Source organism: Podarcis pityusensis, assembly GCF_964106645.2.
Source record: "Podarcis pityusensis genome assembly, chromosome: W".
In the NCBI taxonomy this organism is placed as follows: Eukaryota; Metazoa; Chordata; class Lepidosauria; order Squamata; family Lacertidae; genus Podarcis; species Podarcis pityusensis.
This window is the reverse complement of record NC_138045.1, coordinates 30,338,928-30,355,348: the sequence shown is the minus strand read 5'-3', so window position 1 is coordinate 30,355,348 and position 16,421 is coordinate 30,338,928. Positions and strand designations below refer to the sequence as shown.

Here is a 16,421-nt window from a genome sequence, read left to right as displayed (position 1 = left end):
CTTTTTTTCTGTAACTTTAAATATGGAATAAATATTATTTTTTTTAAAAAAAGAGAAATCTAAGAGAAATAAAGTTGGGAATGTTTTGAGGGGAAAAAATCTTGATGTAATTTGTTTACAAGAAACCCACGTAGCTAAAAAACATAAACATATTTTGAAAAATAAAAGGTTAGGCTTGGAATTTATTAATTCAGACATGAACAAGAAAAGAGGGGTGGTGTTATATGTCAAAGAGAAATGGGAACCTAAATTAATTTGTAAAGATGAAGAAGGGAGAGTAATGGGGGTACAAATTAATTATCAAGGCGAAAAAATCAACGTGGTCCCAATATATACTCCAAACACAAATAAAGTAGAATTTTATAGGAAGTTAGAAGAAAGAATTGGCGACCCCGGTCGGACAGGATGGACCGCGGTAAGCCGTGCACCCGGAACACGTGGTCTATGAACAGCTTGGCGGTCTGTTCCGCTGTTGCCACCTTCGCACAAGGAATGAAGTGCGCCATCTTGGTGAACAGATCTACAACCACCAGCACCGCCGTCTTGCCCCGCGAACTGGGCAGATCAGTAACAAAGTCCAGCGCCACCCTTTCCCACGGCTGTAGTGGCGTCTCCAGCGGTTTCAGCAATCCCGCTGGCTTCTTGTGCACTGGCTTGGACCTCTGACAAGTGTCACACCTGGCGACGTAATCCGCGACCTCTCCCCGCATCTGGGGCCACCAAAAGTCTCTGGCTACTAAGTCCGCCGTCTTTTCTTTGCTGAAGTGACCCGCGCTGGGTGCGTCGTGTAACTGCTGTAGAACCTTCGCGCGGAGATCGTCTCCCGGCACGTAGAGAGCACCTTTGCGGGTCAGCAGGCCGTCGCGTATCTGGAATTCGCCGTCCTTTGCTGTCCCTCTTCGCACCTCCTCCATCTTGGATTGTGCGAACGGATCCGTCTGTAGCGCGCGTCGTACCGCGTCCAGGTCCACGGCGGCGGAAGCGCACGCCCACGCTTGCGGTGCGAAAATGTGCCTGGCTGCCACTGGTGCCGCTTCCTCGAGATACTGCGGTTTCCTGGAGAGCGCATCCGCTATGACGTTGTTGTCTCCCGGGATATACTCTATCCGGAAATCGAAATCCGCAAAGAACTCCGCCCATCTCATGTGCCGCTGGCTCTGGAGCTTCGCCGTGCGCCAATACTCTAGGTTCTTGTGGTCCGTACGGACCTGCACGGTGTGCTTGGCTCCGATGAGGAAGTGCCGCCACGCCTTGAAAGCCGCGTGGATGGCCAACAACTCCCTGTCCCAGATGGTGTAGTTCTGTTCCGACTTGCTGAGCTTCCGGGAATAGAAAGCGCAGGGCCTCCAGTTCCCTTGCGGATCTTCCTGCAAGAGGACGGCCCCCACTGCTCTGTCAGATGCGTCAGTCTCAACCCGCATGGGCCTGCCGGGATTCACGTGTAGCAGCTGTTCTTCGGACGCGAAGAGGCTTTTAAGTCTCCTGAAGGACTGCTCCGCCTGGTCCGTCCAGGTGAACTTTTTCTTCTTGGAACTGAGGGTGTCCGTGATAGCTGCCGTCTCTTTCGCGAAACCCCTGATGAACTTGCGGTAAAAGTTGGCGAAGCCGACGAACCTCTGGACCTCCTTCCGATTGCGCGGGCTATTCCAGTCCAACACCGCGCGGACTTTGGCGCTGTCCATGGCTAGTCCCTTGTCGGACAGCCGGTAGCCCAGGAAATCCACCTCCGTCACGTCGAACTGGCACTTCTCCAGTTTGGCGTAGAGTCTGTGCTCCCGTAGCCTCTGCAGGACCTCCTTTATGTCTCTCTCGTGAGTCTCCTGCGATTCTGAGAAGATCAGAATGTCGTCGAGGAAGCATACGCACTTCTTGTAGAGGAGTCCTGCTAGCACGTGGTGCATGAATGCTTGGAAACAGTGGGAGCCATTTTGGAGACCAAACGGCATAACTCTGTATTCATAGGTGCCCAGCGGCGTGAACATGGCCGTCTTCCACTCGTCACCTTCCCTCATGCGTATTAGATTGTATGCTCCGCGTAGATCCAACTTGGTGAAGATCCTCCCCTTCCTCACCGTCGCGAGCAGGTCGTCAATCTTGGGCATGGGGAAGGCCTTGGGCTTTGTCATCGAGTTTATGGCCCTATAGTCCACAATGAGCCTTTTTTGGGGCGTGTCCTTCTTCTTCACGAAAAACACAGGACTGCCCCCCACTGCCTTGGATTCTCGGATGAATCCCCGCTTCAAATTGTGATCTATGAACTCCCGGAGTTCCTGCATCTCATCTTCAGACATGGAATACAGCTTCGCAGTCGGCAGCGTCGCCCCTGGTAAGAGGTCAATTGCACAGTCGTAGGGCCGGTGGGGTGGTAATTGGTCAGCTTCCTTTTCGCAGAAGACCTCCAAAAACCCCTTGTACTTGTGGGGCACTGCCTGCACCATGCCTAGATGCAACTGTTGCCCTTCCTCCTGGCCCTCCTCCTCCTGGCCGGTCTGGATGCAATGTTGTGCGCAGTAGGACGAGCCAAAGGTGAGCTGCCGCTGGTACCACGCTAATGATGGGCTGTGTCTATCCAGCCAACTCATGCCTAACACTATAGGCGTGTCTGATAGTTGGGTGACATTGAAACTGATGACCTCGCGATGATTCCCAATTTTCAGCAGCATGGGTGGCGTCTGTTGTACCACTTGCCCACCCAGCAACTTCCTGCCATCTACCGTGACGACGTTCAGAGGCAGCGTGGCTGGTAGTAGCGCTATGCGATGCTGCTTGATGAACTGCATCCCCACGAAGTCTGCGTTGCTCCCTGAGTCAATCGTAATGGGGACTTCCAGGGTGAGTCCATTAGGTAGCTGGAGAGTAGCAGTGAGCTGCACCACTGGCTTGGGTGGTAAGGAGTCTGTAGGCTGCAAAAGCGCTGGGGACTGCTTCACTGACTTGCCTGGCGGAGCCCCAGCATCTCTGCTTCCAGCCAGGCATTCTGGTTTCCCTGAAACTGTTCTCCTTGGAACGCTTCCCCTGTTACTGTTGCTAAGGCTGCAGTGTGCTTCTGAAGCCTCTGGGGACACTCTTTAGCCATGTGCTGTGCACTGTCACAGATGTAACACTTCCTGGTCCCTCTAGGAGGCTTCGCCTTGACTGCTCCGGACGCTGAGGCTCCGGCAGCTGTCTGAGCCTTTGCACCACCCAGCTCCATTGGTTCCTCCCCCTCCCTCAGCATAGGTGAGGGATTTGTACGTCCCAGGTCCCTGGGAAGAAAAGGAGGCGCTCTAGCTGGTGGGCGGACGTGACGCCCCTCCTCACTGTGCCAAGGGCGTTCTTCGTGGCGCACCCCTATCGTGAGTGCCCTCTGGACGACGTCTGCTAGGGTTTGAGGTCTGTCTCCCCAGCCAGCTCATCTTTTACTGAGCCATGAAGCCCCTCCCAGAACAAGTCTCTCACTGCCAGGGAGTCCTTTTCCCAGCCCAGCACATTCAGCAATGCAAAAAAGCGAGAATGGTACTGACGCACTGTAGCCTTGCCCTGCCGCAATCCATGCATCTCCTGGCGCGCCACATCAACGTCAACGGTAGATTGGAAGCAAGCATCCATGGCTTTGATAAATTCGTCAGAGTCCCTGCGGGCAAGACCATCTTCGCGCCACAAATTGCGTAACCAGGTTCTAGCTTCCCCATGCAAATGGGACACAATAAAGCCTACTTTCTCCTCCTCATCTTTGAAGTCTTTTCGAAGCAAATGCACCGCGTATACGACGTCTGCTCTGAAATTGGGATAATGCTTCAGGTTCCCATCGAAGTGGGCTACTAAATTGCCCCCCCTCCGTCCGAGCCCGATTCCCTCTGATCTGGACCCCGGGAACCCCTGTTTGCACGCCTGATCCCACCTGGCTTGCAGATCCTGGCATCGCGCTTCTGCTTCGGCAACTGTCTTCTGAGAGACCCGTACTGCAACGGAGAGTTCAGCGACTGCGTTTTGCAGGGTCGTTATCTGCTCCTCAGTAGTCATGTCTGCCAAACTTCGTGAGCTTTGCAAAAAAAATTTTTTGCGGTGCAGGAGAGGGGACTTACTGTCAGGGCTGCCTCAAGTCTCAGCTCACAAAAGACCAACGCCTATCTCTTCTTATATACAAAAGTGTTTATTGCAGTTCATTGTTTGCTCCACATCCGAGGCGCGCAGCCCTACGTCTGCTAGGCTTAGACCGCTGAAGTCCCCTCTGAATCCGTCCCGCCCCTGCACCAGTTTAAGAGGCTTGCGCTGCTCCACCTCTTTCTCTCTTTCCTTTTCCGCAGGGTCTTTCTGCCCGCTGGGGTTTCGCCCCTCCTGGATTCCTCTGACGCGGAATCAGACTGCTCTTGCCCCCTCCTGCGGGCTTTGGGACCTGGCCCCTCCTCCGGGCTCCCTGTACTTCCGCGCGTCTCTACATTTGAACTTGGCGCGCGCGCCCAACCTCTAACCTTCCTTTTAACAGCTACACTACTCCCTTCACTACTCCCCTCCCCTTCCAGGAGGGTGGCTTGCTCCGACCTCCCTCCTTTCTCTGCTGCCGGAGCCGCTTCCCCTGATACACTGAAACCTCCACCCCCTTCGCTGCACTCTGGCGGGGAGGCTGGTCCTGACGCCCAGCTGCCACTTTGGGATCCCCCGCTGGCCCCCTGCTCCTGACACGTCCCCCCTGGGGCTCCCCTGGCCTTGACCACCGGCGCCCCCTTCTGGGAATCCTCTGATTCGCTGGAAAGACTCATGGAATCTCTTGAGTCATTGTCATCCTCTTCCTCGCTGTCCTGGGATTCATCCCCATCGCTCTCCATCTCCTGCCTACCCTGTGCCTCTGTCCCTGAACCCCTGACACATGGTAAATTACCAAGGACATTTTTCAATCTTGTGGAAAATTTAGACTTAATAGATGTTTGGAGACTGAAACATGCAACCACAAAGCAATTTACTTTTTTTCGGAGCCACGTCAAAGTTGGGGAAGGATAGACCTAATTGTTAGGATATTTCCGTTCCACCTTAAACAGGGAGCAGGCTGTTGTTTGAGTCACAGTCTGCGTACTTCCGGCTCACAGGAAGTTTCTCTTTTGTATATAGCTTTTGTTCTCTCTCTGTGTCTCGACACGCAGACAGGCAGTCATGTTTTTCTTTGTTCTGTCCAACGCTGAATAAAGTTGTAAATAATGCTCTCCTGAGTGCATCTTTCGTTGTGCGAACTCTGCAAAGGGCATGCACCAGTCCTTGGAATGTGGAAAGATGTTTCTGAGGCTTGTGTCGCTAATTGACTGATACTGCGTTTCTACGGGAGGTTGATGGATCATCCGGAGACGGTGTGGGGGCATGATGGCCTTTGTCTCCCTGGCAGTATCCCAACAACAGGTTTCGGGCCCAGATTCACAGCACTTACAGGAGAGTAAGACTGCGAGAGACTGTGAGAGGTATGTGGAGAAAAGTAAGACTTTTCGTTGCCGCGGAAGAGTCTTTGAACTCCGGCTGGCTAATTGGCCTGGAAGCCGCACCAAAGGCTTCGTGATTTATGAGGTGCCAAGATAAGGAGTCTCTGAAGTGAAAAAGACTCACGGCTCAAGTAAAGAGCTTGAATGGAGTTTTTCCAAGCCTCTGAAGGCACTCAGTGTTACGATATAGAAGCAATGCAGCTGCAAACTGGTAGCTTGAAAACAAAACATGATGGGAATGTTGGGACTGTCCGTGGGAAACAGTGGGGCAGTCAGTTCACAGAGCGATGCACCGGAATTTGCTCAGAGTGTAATTTGAGCTCTTCCTCTTGCGTATGTACAGGAAGTACAGGAAGTCTTTGTCACTTGATTGCTGGAGTTTGAAGCAAACGGACATGTTTTCTGTAATGCTGCAAAGACAGAAATAAAGGCATGTAAATACATTTCTGTCTATCTCCTTTCCCTGCCGGGGGAGCAGGAGGGAGGGGGTGTGTTCTTCCCACGTTTGGGAAGAATCGCCTATCGAGACGTAGCCTGGATCTTGCTGGGGAATGCAGCCAGGGAGGTCAACAGGAGACCAAGCCGGGTGCCTGGGAAAGTTGCCAGTTTCTCCCAATAAAGGCTTGATTTCCGACACTCAGTGCCCTAAGTTAAATGGCCAAAATTATGAGACCTGGGCAGTGTGGTGTGAGAGCTTACTGCGACAGTTAGGAGTGTGGCATACTGTGTGTGAAGCCCCTCCAGTTCCTCTGACAGATAGATGGAGGGCCCAAGATTCACGGGCCATAGACGTAATAGTCTTGTCCGTCTCTCTGGAGGAAATAGCAACACTGGCTGGCAACACCACAGCAAGTCAGATGTGGAATGCTTTGAAAGTAGCCCATCTGCCGGTCATCCCAGCCCAGAGTTTGACTGCGTCGGAGGTCCTGGCTGTTTCCCAGAATGCGAGTGAATGCAGGGATGCCGAGGGCACCGGTTGCAGGCTGCAGGGGGAGCTGACTGTGACGTCATCCCAGGCAGCATTCCAGCCTCCAGGGGGAGCCAAGGAGTCGGCAGCTGAGAGCTCTGTTTCTAATGAGAGCCAAGGTCATCCTCACAGAGGCCGGAAGGCCAGAAGTAAACAGAGACAGAAGCCTGCAGATGGCCCGACGCAGAAGGGGGTGGAAAGCCCACGCCAGGGAAAAACAAGGCTTTGTTAGCTGGCACTGCTTCACTGAAGGCCAAAGGCAAATTTGATGGCCAGGAGCAGGGGGGCAAGCAGCAACAGCCCAAGCCAGTGGAAAACAAGGTTCTGTTTGCTGGCACTGCGTCCCCAAAAGCCAAAGGATGATTTATTGTTGACTCTGGAGCTACCCGCCATTTATCAAAGGGTCGGCACCTTTTTATCTCCTTCACACCTCAAGATGGAGAGATCCACCAGGCTGATGGAAAGACGTTGCGAATCGCAGGAGTCGGGACTGTGAAACTGGCAAGTCTGCACACAACCATCAGAGATGTACTTTATGTTCCAGGTTCTGCAGACAATTTGCTCAGTGTCCCACAGCTGACTGGGCGTGGCTTTGAGATTTCCTTCAAGAGGAGCGTCTGTGTCATCAGGAAAGGCAAAGAGGACATTTTCCATGCAAAGTTTATGGATGGCTTATTCTGTATAACTTATGATGGCAATGCTGTTGCTGTGTCTAATGTTGATTCTTGTTGTGTAGCACAAACTAACAAAGTTCTTCATGCCGGATGTATTCACGAGGCACACCGAAGATTTGGTCACATGTCATGGCAGGCGCTGGCCAAGATGCCTGGGATGGTTCAGGGTTTGACCATAAAGCCCTGTAAGTTTCACATGAAATGTGTATCTTGTGCAGAAAACAAGGTGAAGGTTGATCCAAAAGGCAAGGAGTCTAGCAGGCAGGCTTCCAAACCCTACCAGCTAGTCCACGCAGACCTGGTTGGTCCACTTGCGCCCTCTTTGGGTGGAGCAAGGTACTTCATGGTTCTAATTGATTCTTTTCCCAGGTACATTCATGTGTTTATGCTCGAGCAGAAATCGCAAGCATTTCCTAGGTTCAAGGCGTTCTGTGCTTGGTTGGAGAATGCTCACAGTAAACGTATCAGCTGTCTCTTTACTGATCGGGGCGGGGAGTTCACTTCTCAGCAGTTTGAAGCTTTCCTGACTGAGAAGGGAATCCAGCATGACCTCTCAACGCCTAGATAGCCATGGATGAATGGACTTGCTGAGCGAGCAAACCAAACTTTGCTTCAAGGCCTAAAAACCTTGTTGCATGATGCTAATCTCGGAGAGACTTCCGGGGTGGCGCCATCAGTAATGTCGGATTCCCTCTGACTCGGAGGGACCGGCTCTGTGGGAATCGGGTCTGTACCGCTACGCTGAAGCGGGGACCCTTTAAAAATCACAGGCGGGTGAAGCCTGTGAACGTGGGACTCGGCGGGCACCTTTCGCGCCCCCCCAATTCGCAAAGGGACCCAACTACGGGCTCCGGAGTGAAGTGGGGTGAGTGGCGCGGTGCTGTGAGTCAACTGCTTCTTCCGCGGAGCGAAGCCGCACAGCCGTTACCGGAGAGCGCCGTCTTCTTCCTGTGACAATTTGACTACAAAAAGCAACTACCCGTGAGTAGGACAAATTGGAGAGGGGGAAAAAGGAAGGGAAAAAAGGCTTAATTTGGCACCGAAGCGGGAAGGCATAAACAGGAAGTCCGCCTTCCGTTTCTTGTAAATAGACTAAAGCAAAGAAGCTGTAAGCTAAAGACCTGGAAAGTCGATCAGGAAGGACTATAATCCAAACGTCAAAATAAGTGATTTCCCCCCTTGGTTGCAGGAGAGGAGGCGGGAAAGCTTTGAACTATATTTTCCTGCAAAAGAGAGGGAAGGAAGTAAGAATCCACTGCTTAAAACCTGGGAACGGGCTGCCAATGGACAATAAGACTGCCGTATTGTGAAATGCGCTGTCTGTGAACAGAGTACTTTTTGACAGCTAGCTCTGCAAAGGAGATACATTGTTTCTGGTTGTCTCCTCCTGATCTTAAAGTGACTGAGAAGTAACTGAAATTGAAATTGTTGCTTATTTGGTGAAATGGGGGCTTAAAAAGAGTTATTTTTTAAAGCAACAAGTTTTGACTGTTACAGTGTCCCCCTAGAGGAAATCTTCGAAATTGTTACAACAATTGGGCCAGGGGAATTTTCCACTTCAAAACAAATTATAGTCGTGGGATTGACCTTGGGTTCCAGCTAAAGTGTTATGGCAGATGGAAAAGAAAAAGTAGATTTGTTCCAAGACAAAACATCGAGATCTGGGAAATCCTGGCTGCAGCGAAGAGCATCAACATCTGGCCCTTCTGCACCATCAGCGGCTGCAACCATACAATCTAAGTCAAAAGGCATGGCATCTGAGGATGTTTTAGCACTTGCACTAGGCAAAATAAATGAATCGCTGGAAAAATTAAGTAAACAAGTGGCTGAAGCATCAACTAAAATTGATCAAAACACCATAAGCATTAACAATCTGGGACAAAAGGTGAACACTAATACAGAAACAATAGAGAAATTGTTACAGGAATCTACTTCGACCCGACAGATCGCTGAAGAAGCCAAGGAAAAAGCAGTTGCTGTAGAGGAGAAGATACCAGTCATACACAGGCAACTTGAGGATCACAGGTCGACGCTTTCTATGATTGAATTGAAGGAGAAACAAACGAACTTGAGGATCAGGGCTGTGCCTGAACTAGAGAAGGACAGTCTGACTGACTTTCTTACGCAGGAATTTGCAGACTTTTGGGATTTAGATTTGGAGAAGGAAGAATTTAAGATAGTGAGTGCTTTTAGGCTTGGAAGAGGGGGGAAGAAGAGCAGGGTGAGAGACTGTTTGATTACCCTCCAAACAAAAGAGGAGAGAGACAAAATTTTGAGCCTGCACTTTCAGAAGACCTTGGAAATACATCAGTCAAGAGTGGAGATTTTTAAAGATATTCCGAAATATCTTTTGGATCTTAGGTCCAACTACGGTGACTTGGTTGCCCTGTTGAGAAGCAACAGAATCATTTTTAGGTGGGAATTCCCCCAAGGTCTATCTTTTAGCTTTAAAGGAAGAAAGATAAAAATAAGATCAGTGGACGACAAAGAAAGATTTTTGAAAGACCACAGAGAAGACTTGCAGAAAGTATCTGGAGAAGAGCTAAGTGCATTGGACAGAGAACCGACAGACAGAAGACCAAAACAAAAAGCATCGGACAAAGGACTACTAAAAAGAGGAATACTAGATATAGCTACATTACCCTTTGGATTGGATTGCTCAGAGAAAGTGACAATAACACCACTGACAGAACAAGAACAAACACTTGGTGCAGTTGGAGGAAAAGCAGAGTAATTACATCATGGCTTTGCAACTATTAAGCTGGAATACTAATGGTTTGAACTCCCCTCAAAAAAGGAAAAGAGTCTTTCATTTATTAAAAAAGGAACAATTGGACTTGATTTGTTTACAGGAAACACATGGGATAAGGCTACACAGAAAAGTATTGATTAACAAAAGATTGGGTCAAGAGTTTATTTCATCGGACAAAGTCAAAAAAGGGGGAGTAGTGATTTACGCAAAGGAAAGCCTATCACCGAAATTTATATTTAAAGATGACCAAGGAAGATTCGTGGCAATTGAAATTCAATTACAAGGAGAGAAATTCTTGATAGTAGGAGTTTATGCACCAAATGAGGGGAAATCAGATTTTTTTAAAAAGTTGCATGAGACTCTGATGGACTATTTGGATTACAATGTGATCATGATGGGGGACATGAATGGAGTGGTATCTAGAAATATGGACAAGGCACAGAGACAGGTAGTTACTAAGGACGGTAGGCTACCGAAAACCTTCTTTGAGATGACTGACAATTTGGATTTAGTTGATATCTGGAGAACAAAGAACCCCTTGGGCAGAGAGGGAACTTTCTTTTCTGAAGCCAAACTGACATGGACAAGAATTAACCAAATTTGGGTAACTAGAGGACTGGCTCCAAAGACAAGAAAAGTGGAAATTTGCCCTAAAACCTGCTCCGACCATAATGCTGTAAAGATGGAGATGAAACTAACACCAATTGGCTCTTTTAGATGGAGGATGAATGACACCTTGTTTAGGGATGAAGAAGTGATTAAGAAGGCCCAAAAAACCTTGAGAGATTATTTTGAGATTAATATGAATACTACTGTTGAAAAAAGAGTAATCTGGGATGCAAGTAAAGCGGTCATGAGAGGGTTCCTGATACAACAGAATGCAATAAAGAAGAGAACCCAAAATGAGAAGAAAGACAAAATTCTGGAGAAAATAAAGGAAGGTGAGAAGAAATTGAGAGTAAAACCAAAGTCGCAAGAGATTCTGAGAGAAATAAAGTCACATCAAGTACAATATATGAAAATGATGAATCAGGAAATAGAATGGAAAATTAAACAGATGAGACAAAAGACTTTTGAGTCGGCTAATAAATGTGGGAAATTGCTGGCCTGGCAAATGAAAAAAAGACAAAAACTTAATACTGTTACAAATTTGGAAGTGGAAGGAAAGAATATACAGAACCCAGTGGAGATTAGAAATTGTTTCCAGAGGTACTTTAAACAACTATATACACAAGGGCCACAGAAAGAAATTGAAATAGATCGATTTTTGAAAATAAATGGAATACAAAAAATCTCTCAAGAAAACAAGCTAATGTTGAATTACAAAATAACTGAACAGGAGGTAGAAGGTGCCATCCAGAATATGCAACTGGGTAAATCTCCAGGACTGGATGGCTTAACTTCAAGATACTATAGATTTCTGAAAAGTTGAATAATACAACCACTAAAGGAAGTCTGTAATGAAATTTTGGAAGGGAAAAAAGCACCAGAGTCGTGGAAGGAGGCGTACATCACACTAAAACCGAAAATTGAGTCTGAGAAGACACAGCTTAAGAATTACCACCCCATATCTCTGCTTAAGGTGGATTATAAAATTTTTGCAGATATTTTGGCTAAAAGATTTAAAAAAGTATTAGTGGAAGAGATACATAAAGATCAAGCAGGCTTTCTCCCTGGCAGACACTTGTCTGATAATACGAGAAACATAATTAACATTTTGGAGAAATTACAAGTGAACATTAATACCAAGGCAGTTTTGATATTTGTGGACGCGGAGAAAGCTATTGACAACATTTCCTGGAGTTTTATGAAGAAGAACCTACAGGGGCTGGGGGTAGGTCAAGGTTTTGAAAATGGTATAAGTGCAATATATTCTGAACAAAAGGCCAAACTAATTGTTAACAATGTGGTGACGGAGGAATTTAAGATAGAGAAAGGGACACGACAAGGTTGCCCAATTTCCCCATTGCTTTTTATATTGGTCCTGGAGGTTCTTTTAAATATGATTAGAAGGGACCAATTGGTTAAGGGTATACAAGTTGGAGCTAAACAATATAAATTGAAAGCATTTGCAGATGACTTAGTATTGACATTACAGGAGCCAGAATCTAGTACTAAAAGAGTAATAGAACTGATTCAAGAATTTGGTCAGGTTGCAGGATTTAAGTTGAATAAGTTAAAAACTAAGGTTTTAGAGAAAAATTTAACAGCGATTGAGAGAGAGAGGTTTCAGAAGGAGACAGGATTAACACTGGTTAAGAAAGTGAAATATTTGGGGGTTAACATGACTGCTAAAAAATGTGAATCTATTTAAGGATAACTATGAAAAATGTTGGACTGAAGTGAAAAAAGACTTAGAAATATGGTCAAATTTGAAGCTTTCACTGCTAGGCCGTATTGCTGTGATAAAGATGAATGTATTGCCAAGAATGTTGTTTTTGTTTCAAACACTGCAAATTTTGGACAAAATGGAATGTTTCAAGAAGTGGCAGAGAGATATTTCCAGATTTGTCTGGCAGGGCAAGAAGCCCAGAATAAAATTTAAAATACTAACGGATGCAAAAGAAAGAGGTGGATTTGCCCTGCCAGACCTTAAACTTTACTATGAATCAGCTGCATTTTGATGGCTGAGAGAATGGCTGCTTCTTGAAAACACAGACATTTTGGACTTAGAAGGTTTTAACAATGTATTTGGGTGGCATGCATATTTGTGGTATGATAAGGTCAAAGCACATAAAGCATTTAAAAAGCATATTGCCAGGAAAGCGTTGTTTAATGTATGGATAAGATACAAGGATTTATTAGAAAACAAAACCCCAAGGTGGCTGTCACCAATGGAAGCGAAAGCCTTGAAAAAGCTCAATATGGAGGTCAAATGGCCGAAATATTGGGAAATTTTGGAACAAGATGGAGATAGACTGAAATTGCAGAGCTTTGAAAAACTAAAAAACAAAGTGCGAGACTGGCTTCATTATTTTCAGATAATGGAGGCATTTAAATTGGACAAGAAAATTGGCTTCCAGGTGGAAAAATCAAAATTAGAAACTGAACTGTTAGAACCCAAAACTAAGAATTTGTCAAGAATGTATAACTTGCTGTTGAAATGGAATACTCAGGATGAAACGGTGAAATCTGCTATGATTAAATGGGCACAAGACGTTGGACATAACATTATGTTCACTGACTGGGAACAGTTATGGACCACAGGTATGAAATTTACGGCATGTAATGCCTTAAGAGAGAATATTATGAAAATGATATACAGGTGGTACATAACCCCAGTCAAGCTTGCAAAAATCTATCATTTGCCCGATAATAAATGTTGGAAATGTAAAGAAACTGAAGGTACATTTTTTCACCTTTGGTGGACGTGCCCAAAGATTAAGGCTTTCTGGGAAATGATATATAATGAATTTAAAAAGGTATTTAAATATACCTTCCCCAAGAAACCAGAGGCCTTTCTCCTGGGCATAGTCGGCCAAATGGTGATAAAAAAGGATAGAACTTTCTTTATGTACGCAACAACAGCAGCAAGAATACTCATTGCAAAGTATTGGAAGACACAAGAGCTTCCCACACTGGAGGAATGGCAGATGAAACTGATGGACTATATGGAACTGGCGGAAATGACTGGTAGAATCCGTGACCAGGGAGAATAGTCGGTGGAGGAAGATTGGAAGAAATTCAAAGACTATCTGCAGAAACATTGCAAAATTAAAGAATGTTAGAGTGATGTTGGATTGAAAATAAGTGGCTTCCAGCTGTACAGGATTTAAAGTTATAGATAGATTAAGATTAAGGATTAGGATTAAAAAAGTTTAAGGAAATGGAAATTTGGTTTTTAAGAGGTAAAATTTTAATGTTATATTATATTAAGACTAAAGATTGGGATTAAAAAAGAGGGAAAGAAATTGCTGGACAAACAATTTGAACTGGAATACAAAAGAGGGAGGTATGAGGAGGTCCAGAAAATAAGTAAATTTAAAAATGGAGATGAAAAGGTGATATTGTTTTTAACTGTTTTTTTTCTTCTTTTTTTTTCTTTTGTTTTTTGTTCTTTTTTTCTTTTTTGGATTATGTATTGTGTATTTTTTGAATTGTGTATTTCTTTTTTATGTTCTAAGTTTAATCTTTTATGGAAACTTTAATAAATATTATTTTTTTAAAAAAAGAAAAATTAAAAAATAAAGTGCGAGATTGGCTTCACTATTATCAAATAATGGAGGCATACAATTTGGACAAGAAGATTGGCTTCCAGGTGGAAAAATCAAAACTGGAAACAGAACTGTTAGATCCTAAAGTTAAGAATTTGTCAAGAATGTATAACTTGCTGTTGAAATGGAATACTCAAGATGAAACAGTGAAATCTGTTATGATTAAATGGGCACAAGATGTTGGAGATAACATTATGATGGCTGACTGGGAACAGTTATGGACCACAGGTATGAAGTTCACGGCATGTAATGCCTTAAGAGAGAATATTATGAAAATGATATACAGGTGGTACATGACCCCAGTCAAGCTTGCAAAAATTTATCATTTGCCCGATAATAAATGTTGGAAATGTAAAGAAACTGAAGGTACATTCTTTCACCTTTGGTGGACGTGCCCAAGGATTAAGGCTTTCTGGGAGATGATCTATAACGAAATGAAAAAGGTATTTAAATATACCTTCCTGAAGAAACCAGAGGCCTTTCTCCTGGGCATAGTCGGCCAATTGGTGCCAAAGAAGGATAGAATTTTCTTTATGTATGCCACAACAGCAGCAAGAATTATTATTGCAAAGTACTGGAAGACACAAGATCTACCCACCCTGGAAGAATGGCAGATGAAGGTGATGGACTATATGGAACTGGCGGAAATGACTGGCAGAATCCCAGACCAGGGAGAAGGGTCGGTGGAAGAAGATTGGAAGAAATTTAAAGACTATCTACAGAAATACTGTAAAATTAATGAATGTTAGAATGATGTTGGAATGAAGCTAAGGGGTTTTTAGCAGCAATGTTACAAGGAGTATGTAAAAATGGACTGCTAACAGATGAGAATATACAGTTATTACATATTAAGACAAAGGTTTAAGATAAAAACAAAGACGGAAAGGATTTGCTGAATTAACTTACTGAACTGGAATACAAAAAAGGGGAGGTGTGAGGAGGTCAGGGAAACAAGTGAATGAAAGACAAGATATGGAAAGATTGATTTGTTTTTAATTGTTTTTACTTTTTTGTATTTTGTATTCTCTTCTTTCCTTTTTTATTCCTTTTTTCTTTTTTTTCCTTTTTCTTATTATTACTATTGTAACTTCTTTTTTATTTTTGAAACTTTAATAAATATCTCATGATGCCAATCTCCCTGAGAAGTTTTGGGGGGAGGCTTTGAACACGTTCGTTTATTCCTATAACAGGAGACTGTCATCACCTATTGCTTGTACTCCCTATGAGAAGATGTTTGGTAAGAAACCTTACGTCAAGCACATGAGAATCTTTGGTTCTGACATGTGGGTACACACCCCACAGAGCAACAAGCTTGGGAAGCGTGGGGCACATGGTTTGTTCATGGGGTACGAAAAAGGTTCATACAGGGTATGGATGACTGACTCTAAGTCCATTAAGTTCACAAAGAGTGTTGAGTACAATCCTAAGTGGGGGGGAAATGTGGGAATTTTTCAGAGTTACCCAGAGGAAGTTGAAGATGATGTGAAAAAAGCAGATGATGTTGAGGTAAAAGAGGAAGCTGAGGATGATGATGATGATGATGATCAGAGTTCAGATTTCAGCTCAGTGGGCGGTGCTGCTGCTGATGTCAGCGACAGTGATGACACAGCACACTACAAGAGCGCAAAGGCCTCAGTCAGACCATCTGATGCGTCTGACAATGAACTGGAAGAACCACTGTTAGCCATTGGTCACTTTTCTCCTAATTAGGAGGAGATGAGTGAAGAAGACTTGCGTATAGTACGCAGATCTGAAAGGGTGACCAAAGGCAGACCTCCAAAGAGATTTGCTGATGAGTTTGCTAAGACGGCAACTGCTGTTCTTAGTAGCTCAGAGAAGGTATGGGAACCTTCAAGCTTCAAAGAGGTTCAGGTGTTAACCTCTAAAGATGCTGAGCCTTGGCTTAATGCCATGAAGGCTGAAGTTGATTCCTTGAATAGGAACCAAACTTGGGAGCTGGTACCGGTAGTCCCAGGAATGAGACTGGTTGGAAGCAAATGGGTGTTCAAGGCCAAGACAGACCAGAATGGCAAGGTTGTCAGACACAAAGCCAGATTGGTTGCCAGAGGTTTTTCACAGGTACCAGGACAGGATTATCATAGAATCATAGAATTATAGAGTTGGAAGAGACCACAAGGACCATCGAGTCCAACCCCCTGCCAAGCAGGAAACACCATCAGAGCACTCCTGACATATGGTTGTCAAGCCTCTGCTTAAAGACCTCCAAAGAAGGAGACTCCACCACACTCCTTGGCAGCAAATTCCACTGTCGAACAGCTCTTACTGTCAGGAAGTTCTTCCTAATGTTTAGGTGGAATCTTCTTTCTTGTAGTTTGGATCCATTGCTCCGTGTCCGCTTCTCTGGAGCAG

At 45.3% G+C, this 16,421-nt stretch overlaps 1 pseudogene across 1 annotated transcript in view; it reads right to left on the bottom strand.

Annotated features, from left to right (window-relative positions):
* LOC308467687 (steroidogenic factor 1-like) overlaps window positions 1-16,421 on the bottom strand; it is a 214,644-nt pseudogene that overhangs the window by 102,330 nt on the left and 95,893 nt on the right. The gene's annotated exons all lie outside the window — the stretch shown is intronic.